Source organism: Arachis hypogaea, chromosome 9 (genome assembly GCF_003086295.3).
Source record: "Arachis hypogaea cultivar Tifrunner chromosome 9, arahy.Tifrunner.gnm2.J5K5, whole genome shotgun sequence".
In the NCBI taxonomy this organism is placed as follows: Eukaryota; Viridiplantae; Streptophyta; class Magnoliopsida; order Fabales; family Fabaceae; genus Arachis; species Arachis hypogaea.
Window position 1 is genome coordinate 100,950,817 of NC_092044.1, and position 11,712 is coordinate 100,962,528.

An 11,712-nucleotide genomic window follows, 5' to 3' on the forward strand; every position below is an offset into this window, starting at 1 on the left:
AGACATATCAAATGACTGCATGAGCTCTGATATTATTGACTCTTTGGTGGAGGAGGTCAATATGACTGAAAGTCTTGAATTAGAGCTAGATGACATCTTTAAAGATGTTCAGCCTGATCTGGAGGAACTCAAGGAAATAAAAGAAATTCTGAAAATTCCTCAGGAAGAAGATAAGCTTCCTAAACCAGAGCTAAAACCACTACCACCATCCCTGAAATATGCATTTCTAGGAGAAGGTGACACTTTTCCAGTGATCATAAGCTCTGCTCTAAATCCACAGGAAGAGGAAGCGCTAATTCAAGTGCTAAGGACACACAAGACAGCTCTTGGGTGGTCCATAAGTGATCTTAAGGGCATTAGCCCAGCAAGATGCATGCACAAGATCCTATTGGAGGATGATGCTAAGCCAGTGGTTCAACCACAAAGGCGGATAAATCCAGCCATGAAGGAGGTGGTGCAGAAAGAGGTCACTAAGTTACTAGAGGCTGGGATTATTTATCCTATTTCTGATAGCCCCTGGGTGAGCCCTGTCCATGTTGTCCCTAAGAAGGGAGGCATGACAGTGGTTCATAATGAAAAGAATGAACTAGTTCCTACAAGAACAGTTACAGGGTGGCGCATGTGTATTGACTACAGAAGGCTCAATACAGTCACTAGAAAGGATCATTTTCCTTTACCATTCATAGACCAGATGCTAGAGAGACTGGCAGGTCATGAATACTACTGCTTTTTGGATGGCTATTCAGGTTACAACCAAATTGCAGTAGATCCTCAGGACCAAGAGAAAACAGCATTCACATGTCCTTCTGGAGTATTTGCCTACAGAAGGATGCCTTTTGGTCTGTGCAATGCACCTATAACCTTTCAGAGGTGCATGCTCTCTATCTTCTCTGATATGGTAGAGAAATTTCTGGAAGTCTTCATGGATGACTTTTCAGTATTTGGAGACTCATTCAGCTCCTGCCTTAACCATCTAGCACTTGTTCTGAAAAGATGCCAAGAGACCAACCTAGTTTTAAACTGGGAAAAATGTCACTTTATGGTGACTGAAGGGATTGTCCTTGGGCATAAAATTTCAAACAAGGGAATAGAGGTGGATCAAGCTAAAGTTGAAGTAATTGAAAAATTACCACCACCTACCAATGTTAAGGCAATCAGAAGCTTTCTGGGGCATGCAGGATTCTACAGAAGGTTTATAAGGGATTTTTCAAAAATTGCCAAACCTCTGAGTAATCTGCTAGCTGCTGACACACCATTTATCTTTGATAAGGAGTGTCTGCAGGCGTTTGAGACCCTGAAAGCTAAGCTGGTCACAGCACCAGTCATCTCTGCACCAGACTGGACATTACCATTTGAACTAATGTGTGATGCCAGTGACCATGCCATTGGTGCAGTATTGGGACAAAGGCATGGTAAGCTTCTGCATGTCATTCATTATGGCAGCCGTATTCTAAATGATGCACAGAAGAACTACACAACCACAGAAAAAGAGTTACTTGCAGTGGTTTATGCCATTGACAAGTTCAGATCTTATTTAGTAGGATCAAAAGTGATTGTGTACGCTGACCATGCTGCTCTTAAATATCTACTCACAAAGCAGGATTCAAAACCCAGGCTCATAAGATGGGTGTTGCTTCTGCAAGAGTTTGATATAGAAATAAGAGACAGAAAAGGGAAAGAGAATCAAGTAGCTGATCACCTGTCCCGGATAGAACCAGTAGCAGGAGCATCCCTCCCTCCTACTGAGATCTCTGAAACCTTTCCAGATGAGCAATTATTTGCTATTCAGGAAGCTCCGTGGCTTGCAGACAGTGCAAACTATAAGACTCAAGGTTCTCCTTCTGTAACCATGGAAAGGAAGCATGAAGAGCTTCTCTCACAACAGAGTCAAACAGAGCCCCCACAGTCAAACTCTAAGTTTGGCGTTGGGAGGCCACAACCAAATTCTAAGTTTGGTGTTAGGAGGTTCCAACATGGCTCTGAGTATCTGTGAGGCTCCATGAGAGCCCACTGTCAAGCTACTGACATTAAAGAAGCGCTTGTTAGGAGGCAACCCAATGTTATATTTATTATTTTTCCTTTGTTATTTTATGCTTTCTATAGGTTGATGATCATGGAAAAGTCACAAAATCAATTGAAAAAGCAGAAACAGAATGAAAAATAGAAAGAAAAACAGCACACCCTGGAGGAAAACTTGCTGGCGTTTAAACGCCAGTAAGGGCAGCAAATGGGCTTTTAACGCCCAGTCTGGCACCATTCTAGGTGTTTAACGCCAGAAAGGGGCACCAGACTGGCGTTAAACGCCAGGAATGGGCACTAAGCTGGCGTTAAACGCCAGAAATGGGCACCAGCCCGGCGTTTAACGCCAGTATTGGCAGGAGGAGCATTTTTGCTTGCCACTTGGTGCAAGGATGAATTATCCTTGACACCTCAGGATCTGTGGACCCCACAGGATCCCCACCTACCCCACCACTCTCTCTTCTTTCTTCTTTTGCTCGAGGACAAGCAAACCTTCTAAGTTTGGTGTGGTAAAAGCGTTGCTTTTTGTTTCTCCATAACCATTTATGGCACCTACGGCCGGAGAAACCTCTAGAAAGAGGAAAGAAAGGCAAAAGCTTCCACCTCCGAGCCATGGGAGATGGAGAGATTCATCTCAAGGGATACACTTTTCTCCACAAAGCTATTGGGAGCAAATCAACACCTCCCTAGGAGAATTGAGTTCCAACATGGGACAACTAAGGGTGGAGCACCAAGAACATTCCATCTTCCTCCATGAAATTAAAGAAGATCATAGAATCATGAGAGAGGAGCAACAAAGGCAAGGAAGAGACATTGAGGAGCTCAAGTACTCCATAAGATCTTCAAGAGGAAGAACAAGCCGCCATCACTAAGGTGGACCCGTTCTTTAATCTCCTTGTTCTTTATTTTCTATTTTTCGAATTTTTATGCTTATGTTTATCTATGTTTGTGTCTTATTACATGATCATTAGTATCTTAGTGTCTATGCCTTTAAGCTATGAATGTCCTATGAATCCATCACCTCTCTTAAATGAAAAATGCTTTAATCACAAAAGAACAAGAAGTACAGGATTTTGAATTCATCTTTGAAACTAGTTGAATTAGTTTGATGTGGTGACAATACTTTTTGTTTTCTGAATGAATGCTTGAACAGTGCATATGTCTTTTGAATTTGTTGTTTTAAGAATGTTAAAATTGTTGGCTCTTGAAAGAATGATGGAAAAGGAGAACTGTTATTGAGGATCTGAAAAATCATCAAATTGATTCTTAAAGCAAGAAAAAGCAGTGAATAAAAAAACGAAAAAAAAAAAGAAAGAAAAGAAAGAGAAAAAGAAAAAGAAAGAAATAAAGTTGTGATCCAAGGCAAAAAGAGTGTGCTTAAGAACCCTGGATACCTCTAATTGGGGACTCTAGCAAAGCTGAGTCACAATCTGAAAAGGTTCACCCAATTATGTGTCTGTGGCATATATGTATCCGGTGGTAATACTGGAAGACAGAGTGCTTTGGGCCATAGCCAAGACTCAGAAAGTAGTTATGTTCAAGAATCATCATACTTAACTAGGAGAATCAATAACACTATCTGAGTTCTGAGTTCCTATGGATGCCAATCATTCTAAACCTCAAAGGATAGAGTGAGATGCCAAAACTGTTCAGAAGCAAAAAGCTACTAGTCCCGCTCATCTAATTGGAGCTAAGTTTCTTTGATATTTTGGAGTCTATAGTATATTCTCTTCTTTTTATTCTATTTTGATTTTCAGTTGCTTGGGGACAAGCAACAATTTAAGTTTGGTGTTGTGATGAGCGGATAATTTATACGCTTTTTGGCATTGTTTTTAGTATGTTTTTAGTATGATTTAGTTAGTTTTTAGTATATTTTTATTAGTTTTTAATTAAAATTCACTTTTCTGGACTTTACTATGAGTTTGTGTGTTTTTCTGTGATTTCAGGTATTTTCTGGCTGAAATTGAGGGACCTGAGCAAAAATCTGATTCAGAGACGGAAAAGGACTGCAGATGCTGTTGGATTCTGACCTCCCTGCACTCGAAGTGGATTTTCTGGAGCTACAGAAGCCCAATTGGCGCGCTCTCAACGGCGTTAGAAAGTAGCCATCCTGGGCTTTCCAGCAATGTGTAATAGTCTATACTTTGCCCGAGATTTGATGGCTCAAACCGGCGTTGCAAATCAGCTTCAGAATTCCCAGCGTTTAACGCTGGAACTGGCATAAAAATTGGAGTTAAACGCCCAAACTGGCATAAAAGCTGGCGTTTAACTCCAGGAAGAGTCTCTACACGAAAATACTTCAATGCTCAACCCAAGCACACACCAAGTAGGCCCGGAAGTAGATTTTTCTGTCATTTACTCATTTCTGTAAACCCTAGGTTACTAGTTCACTATTAATAGGATCTTTTGACATTGTATCTGTACCTCATGACACTTTACACGTTTCTTTGTGTACCTTCCACGACATGAGTCTCTAAACCCCATGGTTGGGGGTGAGGAGCTCTGCTGTGTCTTGATGGATTAATGCAATTACTACTGTTTCTTATTCAATCATGCTTGCTTCCGTTCTAAGATATCACTTGTTCTTAACCCGGATGAATGTGATGATCTGTGACACTCATCATATTCTCAACTATGAACGCGTGCCTAACAACCACCTCCATTCTACCTTAGATTGAGTAGATATCTCTTGGATTCTTTAATCGGAATCTTCGTGGTATAAGCTAGAATTGATGGCGGCATTCAAGAGAATCCGGAAGGTCTAAACCTTGTCTGTGGTATTCTGAGTAGGATTCAATGATTGAATGACTGTGACGAGCTTCAAACTCCTGAGGGCTGGGCGTTAGTGACAGACACAAAAGAATCACTGGATTCTATTCCAACCTGATTGAGAACCGACAGATGGATAGCCGTGCCGTGACAGGGTGCGTTGAACATTTCCATTGAGAGGATGGGAGGTAGCCACTGACAACGGTGAAACCCTTGCATACAGCTTGCCATGGAAGGAGCCTTGCGTGCTTGAAGAAGAAGACAGTAGGAAAGCAGAGATTCAGAAGATGGAGCATCTCCAAAACCTCAACCTGTTCTCCATTACTGCAAAATAAGTACTTATTTCATGTTCTTTTACTTTTCACAATCAACCCTGATAATTATTGATATCCTGACTAAGAGTTACAAGATAACCATAGCTTGCTTCAAGCCGACAATCTCCGTGGGATCGACCCTTACTCACGTAAGGTATTACTTGGACGACCCAGTGCACTTGCTGGTTAGTTATGCGGAATTGCAAAAGTGTGATTGCAATTTCGTGCACCATTGTCCGACCTATTAAGGCATTGTAGGCTGAGCTTACGTCGACCACGATATAGTCTATCTTGAGTGTTCTGGATTGGTTCCCCTTTCTGAAGGTTGTATGTAACGATACATATCCCAGTGGCTGTACTGGGGTATCCCCAAGTCCGAACAGGCTGTTCGGGTATGCTCTTAGCTCTTTTTCTTCTAAGCTGAGCTTGTCGAAGGCAGTTTTGAATAACATGTCGGCAGAGCTTCCTTGGTCAATTAATGTACGGTGGAGGTTGGCGTTTGCCAATATGATTGTGATGACCATAGGGTCGTCGTGTCCTGAGATGATTCCGGATGCATCTTCTTTGGTAAACGTGATTGCTGGGATGTCTGGCGCCTCCTTCTTTCCTTCGACATGGTATACTTCTTTGAGGTGTCACTTGCAGGATGATTTGGAGATTCCTCCTCCAGCAAATCCGCCATGTATCACGTGGACGTGTCTCTCCAGTGTGCAGGGTGATCGTTCAGACCGTCCGACATCTTCATCCCTTCTTCTTTTTCTTGGTTTTTTGTCCCAATTGGCCAAGAACCGATCTAATTTTCCTTCCCTTACTAATTTTTCTATGACATTTTTCAAGTCAAAGCATTCGTTGGTGGAGTGTCCTCGGACTCGATGATACTCACAGTATTCGTTCCGATTTCCTCCTCCCCTTTTGCCTTTGAGTGGCCGAGCTGGGGGTATTTTTTCCGTATGGCAGACTTCTTTGTAAACATCTACCAAGGATACCCTAAGAGGGGTGTAGTTATGATTTTTTTTTATTTTCTCCCCGGAGCGATCTTCCTTTTTCTTGGATTCTTTATCTCGGTAGGCAGAACCAAACCTCGAGGCTTCCCCAAGTCGAGAATTCTCCTCCATGTTGATGTACTTCTGCGCCTGTTCTTGCACTTCGTCTAGGGATGCTGAGTATTTCTTTGATATAGATTGGCTAAATGGTCCTTCTCGTAGGCCATTTATGAGGCCCATGATGGCAGCTTATGTTTGTAGACTTTGTGTGTCCATGCATGTTTTGTGGAATTTTTCCATGTAGTTACGAAGACTCTCCCGATCTCCTTTCTTGATTCTTAGTAGGCTGGGTGCGTGTTTGGATTTGTCCTTTTGTATGGAAAATCTGGCCAGGAACTTTTTGGCCAGGTCATCGAAACTCGAGATGGATTTTGGAGGTAGGTTGTCGAACCATCTAATGGCTGTCTTGGTAAGAGTTGTTGGAAAGGTTTTGCAGCGAACTGTATCCGAGGCGTCAGTGAGGTACATCCTACTTCTGAAGTTGCTGAGATGGTGGTTGGGGTCCGAGGTGTCGTCATACAGAGTCATATCCGGAAGTTTGAAATCTTTTGGGATTTTGGTCTTCATAATTTCCCTGGTGAATGGATCTTGATCTTTGTGAGAGTTATCCTCTGAGGTGGATCGAGTAGCTTTAGTTTTGAGATCAGCTTCGAGTTTCATAAGCTCATCTTCTAATTCTCGGCGCCGCCTTATCTCCCAATGTAGATCCTCTTCTTTTTCGCGTTGATGTTGGGCTTCTTTCTCAAGTTGCTTTAATCGATCTTGAAGTGCTTCTATCACCCCCGGATTTGATGAATTTTTGTCTCCATTGGATTCCGGAGTATCTTTAAGTATAGCATCCATGTTCTTGTGCGGCGTTCTATCTTCTAAACCTGAGTCGTGGTCGTTGTCATGGTTGTCCGCCATGGTGTTGGGATGACTTCCAGGTTCCCCGGCAACGGCGCCAATGTTTCGAGGGTTACCTGAAACTGTAGGTCGATCTCGGTCGAGATCTTTTGTGTTGGTCGGAGCCGACGTGTCCGGCAGGTGTATAGCGGCTGGAGCTGGTGTGTCCGACTTGTGGAACTGAAAGTGCTGCTGATCCTTCGTCCCCGGAGGGTGGGGGTACCTACAAGGGACTCCAATGCTTAAGTTAGCAAGGGTATTAAGCAGGTATTGAATAGGATCAGAATATGAGTTATACCTAGGTGCTCCAGTGTATTTATAATGGTGAGATGTGGCCTCATGTGGATAAGATAAGTTTGTTATCTTATCTTATCTTCAAGTGAGGTTATCTTATCTTCAAGGGAACCACCCTTCTCTTGTAGGCTTGGGCTGCCTTTGGATCTGGGGCATGTTCCTCTATTTGGGCCCTTTGTTTGGGCTTTCTCGTGACTTTGGCCGAGCTCTTTGAGAAGAGGTCGGATTGTCCTGACCTGAAGAGGTCGGTCGCTTTGTCTGTAGAATATCCCGGGTCGGACAACTCGATCCATGATATGAACAAGCTTCGAGTGCGACGGTGAGAAAAAAGCCGATCTGTAGAGACCACTTCTAGCGGCGATGGCACGATGACAGAGACATGAGTTCAGAACGGATGACAACGACGAAGACAGAGGCGGGATTGATGACAAGAGCAAAGACGGTAATGCCAACAGTAGCTCTAAGAATGTCTAGCGAGGGAAGAACCAAGCTGACAGCGAGGGAGGAACGTCGTCAGAGACGAGGATCAAGCAACCATGAGCAGACAACGAGAATATGGCGACGAGAAAAGGAATGTTGAGCGACGACAGCACCCTCCCACCGAGGAGAAGAGTTCGGCAATGAAGAATGGATGGTGGTTGGGTGTTGATGTAGAAAAAGGGTGAGGGTTGGGTTCACCTTTGAGTCAGAGAAAAAGGGAGGATGGTGGCTGTAGCTTCCAAGGAGGTTTGGGGCTGGGGTTCTTCACTCTCCAGTCTCCATAGTTCAAATTTCAGAGAGAAAGAGAGGGTGGGATGGTGGTATTGAGCTAGCGGCTAGGGTTCCTCAATCTTCGGGGTGTTAATTTATATATATAACTTTTAAAATGGCGATGTTTTGAGTGTAGCCCCGAACCGAAAACCTTTAAAAATACTGGCCGGTTCTGGTGATTCACTGATTGACCATCGATTTGGCCAATTCTCTGGCCAGTTTTTTGCCAGACAACTTTTAGAGTCAACTGACCGGTTTTTTGTTAATCCTATTCAACAGGCCGGTCCAGTTTGATTTTCAGAACTATGGTAGGAGAAGCTATGTTTGAAGTTGCAGCCATGGCTGCGGAGGAAGAAAAGGCCGAAGCATGGTTGAGATGGTGCTTGAATGAAGAGTAGAATGAGAAGCCATAATGGTTTCTTGGTTGATGGATGGATGAAATCTTCGAAAAATAGAGATGAGAAAGAAAAACCTTCAAAGGGTTAGGGATGATTGAAATGATTTGATGGAGAAAGAAAGTGAATTGCATGGATTGTTTTTTCAAAAACGGCCTATTAAAATCCACGAAACGTTATGTATTTTCAGAAAAACGCGCGCCATTTTAAATGCTGCGTAACTATCTTTTCAAATTCTAAGAAATTGAAAAGACTGTACGTGCCACGTATGAGGAGTATTAAAACTTGTATTTTTGAATAAAATAACAAGTTTTAAAGGGGCAATTTGTTGGTACTAAAAGTGGATTTCTTCGACCGGAAGGCGTTTCGACTACCAATTGTGTCGATCTAAAGAATTATTTGAAACTCGTAACAAAAGTAGAGACAAGAAAGTTGAAGTCGAAGATGGTGCGAGAGCGTCGAAGTCATAAAGCAAATATTGTCTTTCCTAGAATATCAAGACTTGTTACTCGACATTCAAGTTGGGTTGAGAACATGGCTGTGAAATTTGAGAAACAAGCTTAAGAGAATGTGAGACTTGAAGACCAAGGTAAGAGAAGACGTGGGATGTCAAAACTTGGGAGTCAAGATTCTTCATAGTCAAGGCAGGGTCATGGCCTGAGAAATAAGGAAGAAACTAGATCATGGTCAAGATTCTTCATGGTTAAATATTTTCTCATGGTCTATAAATAGGAGAAGTTCAGAAGAAATCAGGGACTTCAATCAAAAACACTTTTACCATCACACCAAACTCTGCAAAAATTTCCAGTCTTAGCGACGCAACGAAAGATCATGGAATGCCAATGCATTTGACTACGAGGAGTCTATTTTTATTTTATTTTCCTTTGTTTTTTTTCGTTTTAATTCATTTTTTCTCATTTTTTACTTTTAATATTTTATTGTTATTATGTTTTTTTTAATTTTAATTTTATTCTTTTATTTATTTAAAGTTTTTATTTATTTTACGTATTTTTTTTATTTGTTATAATTTGCCACCAGTATTTCAACGTAATTTGTTTTGACACAAACATTAAATAATTTTTAGATCGAGCTTATTTTTTTTTTTAAAAAAATTGTATCTACTTTTTTAATTGAGATCTTGATTCAAGTTTGATTCGATGTCTTTTATTAAGGTTATCAAAAATGATGTGAAACAGCTATAATTTGTATTGTGTCGTTTGTACAACCCAAAAATGGGTGTGTAGCTCATGTATGATTGTTTCATTAGATAATCAGTTCATTATCATTATGTATGTGATTGTGTTGGTTGTTAAAAGTAAATTTCACTATTGCATCATTGATGATGAACTAACTGTCTAAGCAAGTAACCGAATGATAATTTTATTGTTCAAATAAAAATATTTTCGCAAAATTTTTAAAATTATAATAATTCAAATTATGTAATCAATTCTATTAAATTAGTATGCAACGTGTTAGCCGAAATTGATTAGTATTGAATTTGGTTTGATAAAATTTTTTAAAGAAGTATTTGTACTTTTTAAGAGTTTTTTTTGTATTTAATAAATAAAAAAAATTATGGTTATATTTATAATTTTTAAAAGATTGGGATATTTTTAAAAGCACTTAAAGTAGAATTTTTAAAGTTGGCTTATACTTTTTAAATTTTAAAAGTCTAATATAACCTCATAGTTTAATTAATTTTTAAATTTCACTTAAATTTATGTCTCTTATAATATTTTTAATTTTTAAAAACTATTTTATCAAATATAATTGTTGTTGTTTGTGTTTATTGAAAATCATTTTTAATTTATCAAACATAAATATTACACTTCTTAAAAAATCATCTTTTAAATACCAACTTTTACAAACTAATTTTAAAAAATAAAACATTTACCAAACTAAATTAATTAATGTGTGCTCTTCATTATTAGCCTAGGATACCCCGGGCCTTCGCTAGATATTTTTTTAGGGAGGTGACAAATTTCCTCCTTCATCGATCAATTATTGTGTCCACCCCTTATTTTATTCAAACGTGTATTGCTCTCTATTGCATTATTGCCATATGAACAGTTTAGGAAGCCTTTCACATGTTTCGGGCACTTTACCGGAACTAAAATGTTCCAATGTGCAAAGCCGTTAAGATTTATTATTAAAAATTTTAACGGGTAGAGATTGAAGATATACAGTTTAAGATGAGCTTGAAAAGAGGTGGTGCACTGAGAGGAAGAGACCTGTTGAAGATATACCATTTGCATTTTGGGGAGCTTGGAGAGTGAACCTGATTTTGCTATTACGTTCTAGTCCAAGTCGAAAATATAGATTGACGCGTATATGAAATGACTGAATTTATATGACCAACTTCATTGACATTTGTGGATTAATCAACATATAAAAGGTAGGATATAAGTATCTAAAAAAATATATGAAAAATTTATGGATCATGCAATTTAATAGATAATAGATTTGTACTTATAAGATATCTATGTTATTGAATTTTTTTTTACAATAATATATTTTTTAAATAGAATATTATTCTTTTGTTAGTATAGGGTGTTAATTGAAATTGTATTTTGTTATGACCTTTGACCAAAATTAGAGATCGTCATAAGTACGGATAGTTCGATTATCACCTGATCAAAATTGATCCGACCTGACACAATCGGACACGATTTCGTTGATTTTGTATTTGATGGAAAATAAAACATAATCGAGTCAAATCTGATTAAATCTTACTTTAATCAGGTATTAATTTCAAAGTCGCAAAACTCTAACTAACCCAATTAGTCAATTAAATTAATTTAATTTTAAAAAATATATAACAGTAGATATACAACATCTTAAGATGTGTAAAATTATTTTGTTTTAGTATAAATTTGATAATGTATTGTCCTTATTTTTTACTGTTATATATTATTTCTATAAATTTTTTTCACTTTTTTTTATAATTTTTTTAAATATTATTTACAATTAAATACTTAATTATTCGAATGGATCCAATCTGAATTTAATCTATTTAGATTGGTTTAGATCTACCAAAAAAAACCTCAAATCTAAATCAACGAAAACCAATTAAAAAATTTCATGATTTAATTCTCAATTTTTTTCCAAATCCAAACAAATGCAACCATGAATACTTCAATCAAACGGATCGGAGGCAGAACTATCAACTTTGGCTTGGGGCAACATTTACATGTATGTTTGGCAGAAAAACCGCAGAGTTGCAGACTATATTTAGTAATATTA